Genomic DNA, 11,749 nt, shown 5'->3' on the forward strand with positions numbered 1-11,749 from the left:
CTCTTCTGATTCTGATAATTACTATGAGATAATATATATGAGATATGAGAGATCTCATATGAGATATGAGAGATAATATATTATGAGGTAATTCTGATAATAACTCTGATAATAACTATGAGAACAGTATTGTCATTTCCATTTTAGGGATATGCAGTATATTTTAGTCATCTTTGTCAGCGTTGTAAAAATCTAGCACCATACTTGGCAAATGGCAGGTGTATAGCATCCTACGTGTTTATTATCCCGTGGCTCAGAGAAGGTGAATGCTTTTTTGTCCAAGGCAGTGTAGTTCACCAAGGAGTGGAATCTTCAAACCCCAGTTTTCTGAATCCAAGCTCCATCCAACGGCCACCTCTGCCTCTTCTCGCTTCTACTGTGGCAGACAGAAGTCTCCCTGATTCTGGTCACCAGCTGTACACACAGCTATATGAAGAACCTATTTCCAACCATGGACTACAAACAGATTGCAGGAGTAAAGGTATCTAGAAAGTGAGGGGCAGGGAAAGCCTTGACTGTAGATCTTGACCATTTTAGGACAAAATGGGCATGTGTACCTTTTACTGTTATGTTAAATTGACCTCAGACAAGGAGCTAACATCCTTTCCTTTGGCAAGGGGCACTGTCCTTTTGCCCTAAGCAAAATATTTGCGGGTGTCATTCTGGAACCAGCAGAGATAATGTTAAATGTTTATTTTAAAGTACTTTGTATTTTTCCCTATAGCTCACAGTATGTTTAACAAGTTCATTAGAATGTAATCAAGTAGAAATTATTTGATTATATTTAAGCAGACTGTAAGCCTATGTCTTTGGACTTATTTACCATTGTGGAGACAAAAATCTGTTTCCTACTGGTTTCTGCCATACAGAAATTATACAAATGCTTAGCAGAAGGGAAGGGTTTTATCCTGTACACTAAGAGTGACAAGCTCAGCAGATTTTCACCAGAAGAAGCAAGTTCTAGGGACTCTCCCGAGAAGGGGGTTTTTCAAACTGCAGGTCACAATCTATTAGTGGATCCCAACCATTTAGAAAAATAAAATAAAATAAAATAAAATAAAATAAAATAAAATAAAATAGATTAGAAAATTTTAAAGTGTGTTGCCTATGGTAAGAGTAAGTACTGTTCGATGAAATTTTAGTTTCATATTGTGTGTGTGTGTGTGTGTGTGTGTGTGTGTATCCATGCTTTTTTTTTTTTTTTTTTGAGTTCCTAGAACCAGTTCCTAGAAGTAGGGAGTAGACTTCCCCACACACCACCAAGCCATTCTCTGAACACTAGCTAGGCATCCTATATATAGTTTAACTCAATTTTCACACTACCCAGAGATAGCATCAGATCCCGTAGGTAGGAGGTTAGTCCTATAAGATTTCCACCCAGCTCCTTCAGATGCCAGTTATAAGCCCCAGTCATCAACTGTGCTTCCAACCAAAGCCTTCTGAAGTTTGGAGATTGCCACAACCTCATCTAACTCAGGATGCCAATCCCAAGTCCTGGTTGTTACCTGCACTTCTCTGACCAACTGGCTATAGGTCAGAGGTTCCCAAGCCCCCCTCCTTGGGTACAATTAATTTGCTAGAGTAGTTCACAGAACTCAAAGAAACATTTTATTTACTGGATAACTGGTTTATTATAAAAAGATATAACTCAGGAATAGCCAGATGGAACAGATGCATACGTTAAGGTATGGGGAAAGGGTGAGGAGCTTCCATTCCTTCTCTAGGGCACCACTCTCTCTCAATGCCCGCATGTTCACCAACTCAGAAGCTCTCTGAACCAAGTCCTCTGGGGTTTTATTTTGTTATGTTTTGAGTATACTTGACACACAATGTTACATTAATTTCAGGCATACAACATGGGGATTTGACAAGTTTATACGTTATGCTATGTTCACAAGTGTAGCTACCATCTATCCCTGTGAATTGCCATTCAATATCACTGATTATATTCCCTAGGCTGTACCTTTTATTCCCATGACTTATTCATTCCATAACTGAAAAGACTGTATCTTCCACTTCTCTTCACCCATTTTGCCCAACCCCAGACCCATCTTCCCTCTGGCAACCATCAGTTTGTTCTCTGTATTTATAGGTCTGGTTCTGCTTTTTGTTTTTTATTCATTTGTTGTTGGGTTTTTTTGGGGAGGAGGTATTCCACATATTAATGAAATCATATAGTATTTTTCTTTTCACTTTGACTTATTTCACTTAACATAACACCCTAGAGGTCCATCCATGTTGTCTCAAATGGCACAATTTCATCCTTTTTATGGTTGTATAATATTCCTGTGTGTGTGTGTGTGTGTGTGTGTGTGTGTGTGTGTGATATATACATAATACATATTCCTTAACCACTCATCTATCAATGATCAATGAACACTTAGGTTACTTCCATATCTTGGCTACTGTAAATAATGCTGTAATAAGCATACATCTTTTCAAATTAGTGGGCATTTGTTTTGTTTTGTTTTGGTTTTTTGTTTGTTTTTTAGGAAGAGGTAGAAGATACAATACCCAATAGTGGAATTATTGGGAGGGTATCAAATGGTATTTCTATTTTTAATTTTTTGAGGAAACTCCATACTGTTTTCCATACTGGCTATACCAATTTACATTTGCACCAAAAGTGTATGAAACTTTTCTTCCCACATCCTCACCAGCACTTTGTTATTGTCTTTTTGATTTTACCCATTCTGAAAGGTGTAAGGTGATATTTCATTGTGGTTTTGACTTGCATTTGCCTAATGATTAGTGATGTTGGGCATCTTTTCACGTGTCTCTTGGCCATTTGTATGTCTTCTTTGGAAAAATGTCTGTTCAGTTCCTCTGCCCATTTTTTAATTGGATTGTTTGGTATTTGGGTGTTGGTTTGTGTGCATTCTCTATATATTTTGGATATTAACTCCTTATTGAATATATCATTTGCAAATCTCTTCTCCCATTCAGTAGATTGCCTTTTCATTTTGTTGATAGTTCCCTTCACTGTGCAAAAGTTGTTTTTGTTCTTTCTTTCTTCTTCTTCTTTTTTTTCTGATGTAGTTTATTTTTGCTTTTGTTTCCCTTGCCTTAGAAGACATACCTAGAAGAATGGTGCTATGGCCTATATCAGAGGAATTACTGCCTGTGTTTCTTCTATAATTTTTAGGGATTCAGGTCTCACATATAGGTCTTTAATACATTTTGAGTTTATTTTTGTGTGTGGTGTTAAAAAGTGGTCCACTTTCATTCTTTCAACCATTGCTGTCCAGTTTTCCCAGAATCATTTATTGAAGATACTGTCTTCTACATTGCATAGTTGTCCTAGAGAAATTGATTGTTTAAGCATGCATTTATTTCTGGGTTCTCTATTTTGTTCTATTGATTTATATGTCTATTTTTGTGCCAGTACAATACTATTTTGATTATTACAACTTTGAAATATTTCTTGTAATCTGAGATTGCAATATCTCCAGTTTTATTCTTTTTTAGGAATTACTTTGATTATTTGGGGTCTTTTTTGGTTGTGTCCAAATTTTAAGATTATTTGGTCTAGTTTTGTGAAAAATGCTATTGGTATTTTGATAAGGAATTGAATCTATAGATTGCTTTGTGTAACATGGACTTTTTAACACTAAATTCTTCCAATCTATGAGCATGGAATATCTTTCCCACTTGTTTGTGTCATCTTTGATTACTTTCATCAATGTTTTATAGTTTTTGTAGTATAGGTCTTTCACCTCTTTGGTTCAGTTTATTCCTAGGTATTGTATTCTTTTTGGTACAATTGTAAATGCTGTTGTTTTCTTCATTTCTTTTTTCTTTTTTTTTTTTAATTTTTTTTTTCAACGTTTATTTATTTTTGGGACAGAGAGAGACAGAGCATGAATGGGGGAGGGGCAGAGAGAGAGGGAGACACAGAATCGGAAACTGGCTCCAGGCTCTGAGCCATCAGCCCAGAGCCTGACGCGGGGCTCGAACTCCCGGACCGCGAGATCGTGACCTGGCTGAAGTCGGACGCTCAACCGACTGCGCCACCCAGGCGCCCCTGTTTTCTTCATTTCTATTTCTGCTACTTCATTATTAGTATATAGGAATGCAACCAATTTCTGAGTATTAACTTTGTATCCTGCAACTTTGCTGAATTCATTTACTACTTCTAGTAGTTTTTTGGTAGTCTTTAGGATTTTCCATGTATGATATTGTGTCATCTGCAAATAGAGACAGTTTAGCTTCTTCTTTACCAATATAGATGCGTCTAATTTCTTTCTCTTGTCTAATTGCTGTGGCTAAGACTTCTAATACTATGTTGAATAAAAGTAGTGAGACTCGACATCCTTGTTTCATGACTGATCTTGAGGAAAATCTCTGTTTTTCACTATTGAGTATGGTGTTAGCTGTGGGTTTTTTATATATGGCCTTTATTATATTGAGGTACATTTCCTTTAAGACCACTTTGTTGCGAGTTTTAATTGTGAATGGATGTTGAATTTTGTCAAATGCCTTTTCTGCATCTATTGAGATGGTCATATGGTTTTTATCCTTCATTTTGTTTATTTATTTTTTAATGTTTATTTATTTTTAAGAGAGAGTGAGAGAGAGACAGACCATGAGCAGGGGAGGGGCAGGGAGAGAGGGGGACACAGAATCCAAACCAGGCTCCAGGCTCTGAGCTGTCAGCACAGAGCCCAACACAGGGCCCAAACCCATGAACCACAAGATGACAACCAGAGCTGACATCAGATGCCTAACCAATTGAGCCACCCAGGTTCCCCAACCTTCATTTGTTGGTGTGGTGTATCACACCAATTGATACACAAAAATATCATCCTTGTATCCCCAGAATAAATCCCACTTGATTGTGGTGAATGCTCTGTTTAATGTACTGTTGTGTGTGGTTTGTTAATATTTTATTGAGGAGTTTTACATCTATGTTCATCAAGGATATTGGCCTGCAGTTTTCTTTTTTTGTGGTGTCTTTGTCTGGTTTTGTCATCAGGGTAATGCTGGCCTCATAGGATGCATTTGGAAGCTTTTCTTCCTCTTCTATTTTTTAGAATAGTTTGAGGAATATAGGTATTAACTATTCTTTAAATGTTTAGTAGAAGTCATATGTGATCCTTCTGGTCCTGGACTTTTATTTTTTTGGTAGTTTTTTGAGTACCAATTCAATTTCAGTTTGGAAGTTTGTATATGTCTAGGAATTTATGCATTTCTTCTAGTTTGTCCAAAGTGTTGGCATATAATTTGCTTTAGTATTCTCTTATAACCCATTGTATTTCTGTGGTATCAGTTGTTACTTCTCTTTTGTTTCTGATATTATTTATTTGGGTTTCTTTTCTTTTGTTCTTGATGAGTCTGGCTAAGAGTTTATCAATTTTGTTTACTTTTTCAAACAACCAGCTCTTGGTTTTATTGATTTTTTTTTCCCCTATTTTTGTTTAGTCTCTGTGTCTTTTATTTCTGCTCTGATATTTATTATTTTCTTCCTTCCGTTCACCTTGGGATTTGTTTCTTCTTTTTTCTAGTTCCTTTAGGTATGAGGTTAGATTGTTTATTTGAGCTTTTTTTCTTTCTTGAAGTAGACCTGTATTGCTATTTATTTCCCTCTTAGAACTGCTTTTACTGTGTCCCAAAGACTTTGGATCATGTGTTTTCATTTTTATTTGTCTCCATGTATTTTTATTTTCTCCTTTGATTGCTTCATTGACCCACTGGTTGTTTAGTATCATGTTATTTAGCCTCTATGTGTTTGTGTTTTCTCCATTTTTTTTTCCACGGGATTCATTTCCAGTTTCATACTGTTGTGATTGGAAAAGATGCATGGCATGATTTCAATATTCTTTTTTTTTTAAGGCCTGAATGGGAGAGGGGCAGAGACAGAAGAGAGAAAGAGAGAGAGAGAGAGAGAGAGAGAGAGAGAGAGAGAGAGAGAGAGAGAGAGAATATTCCAAGCATGCTCTGCACTGACAGTGTAGATCTCACAAACTGTAAGATTGTGACCTGAACTAAAATCAAGAGTCAGATGCTTAACTGAGCCACCCAGGTGCCCCTGATTTAAATGTTAAATTTATTTAGTCTTGTTTTGTAAACTAATATGTGATCTATTCTGGAGAATGTTCCAAGTGCACCTGAAAAAAAGTGTATATTGTTGTTTTGGGATGGAATGTTCTGTATATATCTGTTATGTCCATTTGGTCCAATGTATCATTCAAAGACACTGTTCTCTTGTTGATTTTCTGCCTGTATGATTTATCCATTGATGTAAGTAGGGTGTTAAAGTCCCCTGCTACGTTCTATTACCATCAATTTCTCTCTGTATATCAATATTTGTATTTAGGCCCTCCAGTGTTGGGTGCAGAGGTATTTACATGTGCTGTATCTTCTTGTTGGATTGATTCCTTTATCATTATGTAATGTTCTTCTTTGTCTCTTGTTATAGTCTTTAAAGTCTATTTTCTCTGATATAAATATTACTACCCCAGGCTTTTTTTGCACTTCCACTTGCATGATAAATGCTTTTCCATCTCTTTATTTTCAGTCTATATAGATTTTGAGGTCAGAGCTGAGTGTCTTATAGGCACTTGGGGCTTGGTTATTTTTTTTAAACATCCATTCTGCGATCATATGTCTTTTGATTGGAGCATTTAAACTACATAGATTTAAAGTAATTACTGGTAGGTATGTACTTATTGTCATTTTGTTATTTTTTTTTTTTGGTTGTTTTTGTAGTTCTTCTCTGTTCCTTTCTTCTCTTGCTCTCTTTCTTTGTGATTGATGAGTTTCTATAGGTTATGTATGGTTTTCTTTCTCTTTATTTTTTGTGTATCTATCATAGGTTTTGGCTTTGTGGGTACCATGAGGTTCATATATAACATCCTAACTAAACAATAGTCTATATATTTATTTTTTATTTTTTATTTTTTAAATGTATATCCAAATTAGTTAGCACATAGTGCAACAATGATTTCAGGAGTAGAGTCCTTGATTCCCCTTACCCATTTAGCCCATCCTCCCTCCCACAACCCCTCCAGTAACCCTCAGTTTGTTCTCCATATTTATGAGTCTCTTCTGTTTTGTCCCCCTCCCCGTTTTTATATTATTTTTGTTTCCCTTCCCTTATGTTCATCTGTTTTGTCTCTTAAAATTCTCATATGAGCAAAGTCATATGATTTTTGTCTTTCTCTGACTGACTAATTTCACTTAGCATAATACCCTCCAGTTCCATCCATGTAGTTGCAAATGGCAAGCTTTCATTCTTTTTGATTGCTGAGTAATACTCCATTGTATATATATGCCACATCTTCTTTACCCATTTATCCACTGATGGACATTTGGGCTCTTTCCATACTTTGGCTATTGTTGATAGTGTTGCTATAAATATGGGGGTGCATGTGTCCCTTTGAAAGAGCACAGCTGTATCCCGTGGATAAATGCCTAATAGTGCAATTGCTGGGTTGTAGGGTAGTTCTATTTTCAGTTTTTTGAGGAACCTCCATACTGTTTTCCAGAGTGGCTGCACCAGCTTGCATTCCCACCAACAATGCAAAAGAGATCCTCTTTCTCCACCAACATCTGTTGTTGCCCGAGTTGTTAATGTTAGCCATTCTGACAGGTGTAAGGTGGTACACCTTACACCTCATTATGGTTTTGGTTTGTATTTCCCTGATGATGAGTGATGTTGAACATTTTTTTATGTGTCAGTTGGCCATCTGGATGTCTTCCTTGGAGAAGTGTCTATTCATGTCTTTTGCCCATTTCTTCACTGGATTATTTGTTTTTTGGGTGTTGAGTTTGATAAGTTCTTTGTAGATTTTGGATACTAACCCTTTATCTGTTATGTCATTTGCAAGTATCTTCTCCCATTCCACTGGTTGCCTTTTAGTTTTGCTGATTGTTTCCTTTGTGGTGCAGAAGCTTTTTATCTTGATGAGTTCCCAGTAGTTCATTTTTGCTTTTATTTCCCTTGCCTCTGGAGACGTGTTGAGTAAGAAGTTGCTGCAGCCAAGGTCAGAGAGGTTTTTGCCTCATTTCTCCTCAAGGATTTTGATGGCTTCCTGTCTTACATTGAGCTCTTTCATCCATTTTGAGTTTATTTTTGTGTATGGTGTAAGAAAGTGGTCCAGGTTCATTCTTTTGCATGTCACTGTTAAACAATAGTCTATGTTAATTTGATGGTCATTTAAGTTCAAATACATTCTAAAAACAAAAAGAAAAAAAAAGAAAGGAAGGAAAAAGAAAAAGAAATAGAAAGGGAAAATTTTAAAAAAACTTTTTTCTTTTCCTTTTTTTCCTTCTTTTTTTAAACTATTCCACATTTTATGCACATGCTATCATATTTTACATTTTTATATTCAGAGTCTCATTATGACTATTTCTTTTCCACTTAAAGAAATCCCTTGAACACTTCTTATAAGGCTAGTTTAGTGGTGATAAATTCCTTTATCTTTTGTTTGTTGGTGAAACTCTTCATCTCTCCTTCAGATCTGAATGATAACCTTACAGGGCAGAGTATTCTTGGTTATAGGTTTGTTTTTTCTTTTCTTCAGTACTTTGAATATACCATGTCACTCCTACCTGGCCTGTAAAGTTTCCACACAAAAAATCAGCTGATAGGCTTTTAGGTTTTCCCTTATAAATAACTTTTTGCTTCTCTCTTGCTGCTCTTAAAATTCTCTCCTTATCTTAAACCCTTGGCATTATACTCAGTATGTGTCATGGTGTGGACCTCCTTGAATTCATCTTGTTTGGAACTCTGCTTTTTGGAGCTGGATATCTACTTCCTTCTCCAGGTTAGAAGAGTTTTCAGCTATTATTTCTTCAAATAAATTTTCTGACCTCTCTCTCTCTCTTCTTCTGGGACCCCTCTAATGTGGATATTTATTCACTTGATGTTGTCCCAGAGATCCCTTAACCTACTCTTGTTTTTAAAAACTATTTTCTCTTTTCACTCTTCAGCTTCCATGTTTTCCATTACCCTGTCTTCCAGATTGCTGATATGTTCTTTTGCATCCTCTAACCAACTGTTGATTCCCCCTGGTGTGTTTTTTATTTCAGTTATTGTATTCCTCAACTCCGATTGGTTCTTTTTAATATTTTCTATCTCTTTGTTGAAGGTCTCACTGAGTTCTTCCATTCTTCTCTCCAGCCTGGTGAATATCTTCACAATCATTACTTTAATTCCTTCATCAGGCATATTACTTATCTCCCTTTTATTTAGTTCTTTTTCTGAGTTGTTTTTCCCCTGTTCTTTCTTTTGGAGCATATTCCCCCTCCCACCCATTTTGTTTGACTTTCTGTGTTTGTTTCTATGGAGTAGGCAGAAAAGCTACTTTTTTTAAAATTGAAGGAATGGTCTTGTATATGGTCATCCCCAATTTAGACTGTGTATGGTTGGTAACTTTCATTGGCTGGCTGAAGCTGTAACTGGCTTGGCTGGAGGTCTTGGGGCTTTCCACATAGTAGGCACACTTTTAGGTCAGTTAAAGCTGAAGAAAATGCAGGTGAAGTGTCCTGAGGTTCCATATGTTTCAAGCGGAAACTTAAATGGATGCAAACTGGGGTGTCCTGGGATGTTCTGTGCAGGGTGTCTTGGTGGGGAACCCAGAGCTGGTGTGGTGTGTGGACCAGGAGGTCACTGAGTTCTCTATGCAGAGGGTGCCCTGGCAGGATAGCTGAAACTAAAGTGGGCACAAACCAGGGGGACCCAGGGCTCTACACACAGAGGGCAACTTGGCAGGACAGCTAAAGTTGAAGTGTATATAAACTGGGGTGTTCCAGGACTCTCTGCACCAATGGTACCCTAAAGGGGACACTGGAGCTAAGGCAGGGTACAGGTTGGGAGGTCCTGGGGCACTCTGTGCAGGGAGCTTCCTTGCAGGACAGCTAATGCTAAAATGGACAGGGCTTGGTGTGATTCTTGGGCTCTGCATGCAAAATGTGTCCTGGCAGGACAGCCACAACTGAAGTGGTTGCAAGCCGGGTTATCCGGGGGCTCTCCAAATTGAAGGTAATCTGCAGGATAGCTGAAGATGAATTGGGTACAAGCCAAGGCGTCGCAAGGTGTTCAGCCGAGGGGGTGCCCTGGCCAGTTGTCTGGAGCCCAGTACAGCATGGGCAGGAGTGTTCCAGGGCTCTTGATGCAGGGGTTACCCTGGCAGGGTGGTTGGGTCTGAAGTAGATGTCAGCGGAGAGGTTCCAGAGTGCTCTGCAGCAGGGGTGCTTTTGCTAGCCATCTGAAGCTAATGTCGTATAGGCCTAGAGTATTCCAGGGTGTTCTGTGCCTGTGGCATCTTGACACAAAGGCTGGGGCTGTAGTGAGCTCTAACCAAGAGTGTCCCGGTGTGCAATGGCCTTTGGCCACCTTGGTAGGCCTGTGGGCTAGGAGCTCAGGGCTCACTGAAGTGGCAGGCCTGTTATGGAACCCTCATGGTACACTGGTCTCTGCTTTCAATGCAAAGGGAGCCAGTGGAGAGTCTGTCAGTAGTCCCCTTCCATCCAGAGAGCATTCCAGCAACCACTACGCCACCTTGGGTGGAGCTCCAGGACTGGCTCTTTTTTATGCTAGTTGCCCTTTAAACTGTGGCTTTTTTTTTTTTTAATTTAATTTAATTTTTAAAAATTTTTTTTTCAACGTTTATTTATTTTTGGGACAGAGAGAGACAGAGCATGAATGGGGGAGGGGCAGAGAGAGAGGGAGACACAGAATCGGAAACAGGCTCCAGGCTCTGAGCCATCAGCCCAGAGCCTGACGCGGGGCTCGAACTCCCGGACCGCGAGATCGTGACCTGGCTGAAGTCGATGCTTAACTGACTGCGCCACCCAGGCGCCCCATAAACTGTGGCTTTTTAAAGAAAAGAGAGAATAAACAAAGGAAATAAAGAAAACAGAAGGAAAAAAAGAAAAGGAATGAACAAACAACAAGAGCAAAACCAACAAAACAAAACATAACAAAACACGGGTGGTTTAAATTCCATGCCCCAGCACCACCAGGGCTGGTGGGGGCTCGCGGACCTGGAGCTTGCTGAGGCAGCCAGCTCGCTTTGTAGATCAGACCTACCAGTCATGGGCTCTGACCCTGCTCCACCAGGGTTGTCTGAAGGAGAATTGGGAACGTAAACCACATCCTTCTCCAGTCCTTCTGACCCAGAGAGACTTCTTGTAGCTCCTCTGCAGCCATTTGGCCAAGTTCTGGTGCTGTCTCTTCTCTATGTGAGTTGTATTTTTAACTGTGGCTTTGTTTCTGTGCCCAAAGACCAAGGAATTTGTTCTTGGTCCCTCAGTACTATCTCTTCCCACTGCAGTTTGTAGTGTGGGAGGTAGGCATTCCCTTTGTTACCATGTTTCTGGCTCTCTCGGTATTCTCTTTCACCATTCTCTCTGTCTTTTGCATTGCAGTTGGCTCTCAATTCTTCTTCAAGAGGAATCGTTCTAGCTCTACATGTAATTTGGTATGTTTTGTGGAGGGGATGAGTTCAAGGTCCTCATGCATTGCCATCTTGGACCAGAACTCCTTTTGGATTTTTATGGAGGCCTATTACAAAGGCATGAATGATGAACTCATGGCCACTGGTATTGATTCAACCTCTAGCGCCTCTCCTCTTCCTAGAGGTTGAGATGTGGGGGTGAGGTGTGGAGGTGGGATAGTAGGACTGAAATTTCCATCCCTCTAATCACGTGGTTGGTTCCACTGGCAACCAGCCCCCAAGTAGGGTCCAAAAGTCACCTCATCAGCAAAACAAAAGATAACTTTCTCTCTCCTGTCACTTAGGAA

Source organism: Prionailurus bengalensis, chromosome B4, assembly GCF_016509475.1.
Source record: "Prionailurus bengalensis isolate Pbe53 chromosome B4, Fcat_Pben_1.1_paternal_pri, whole genome shotgun sequence".
In the NCBI taxonomy this organism is placed as follows: domain Eukaryota; kingdom Metazoa; phylum Chordata; class Mammalia; order Carnivora; family Felidae; genus Prionailurus; species Prionailurus bengalensis.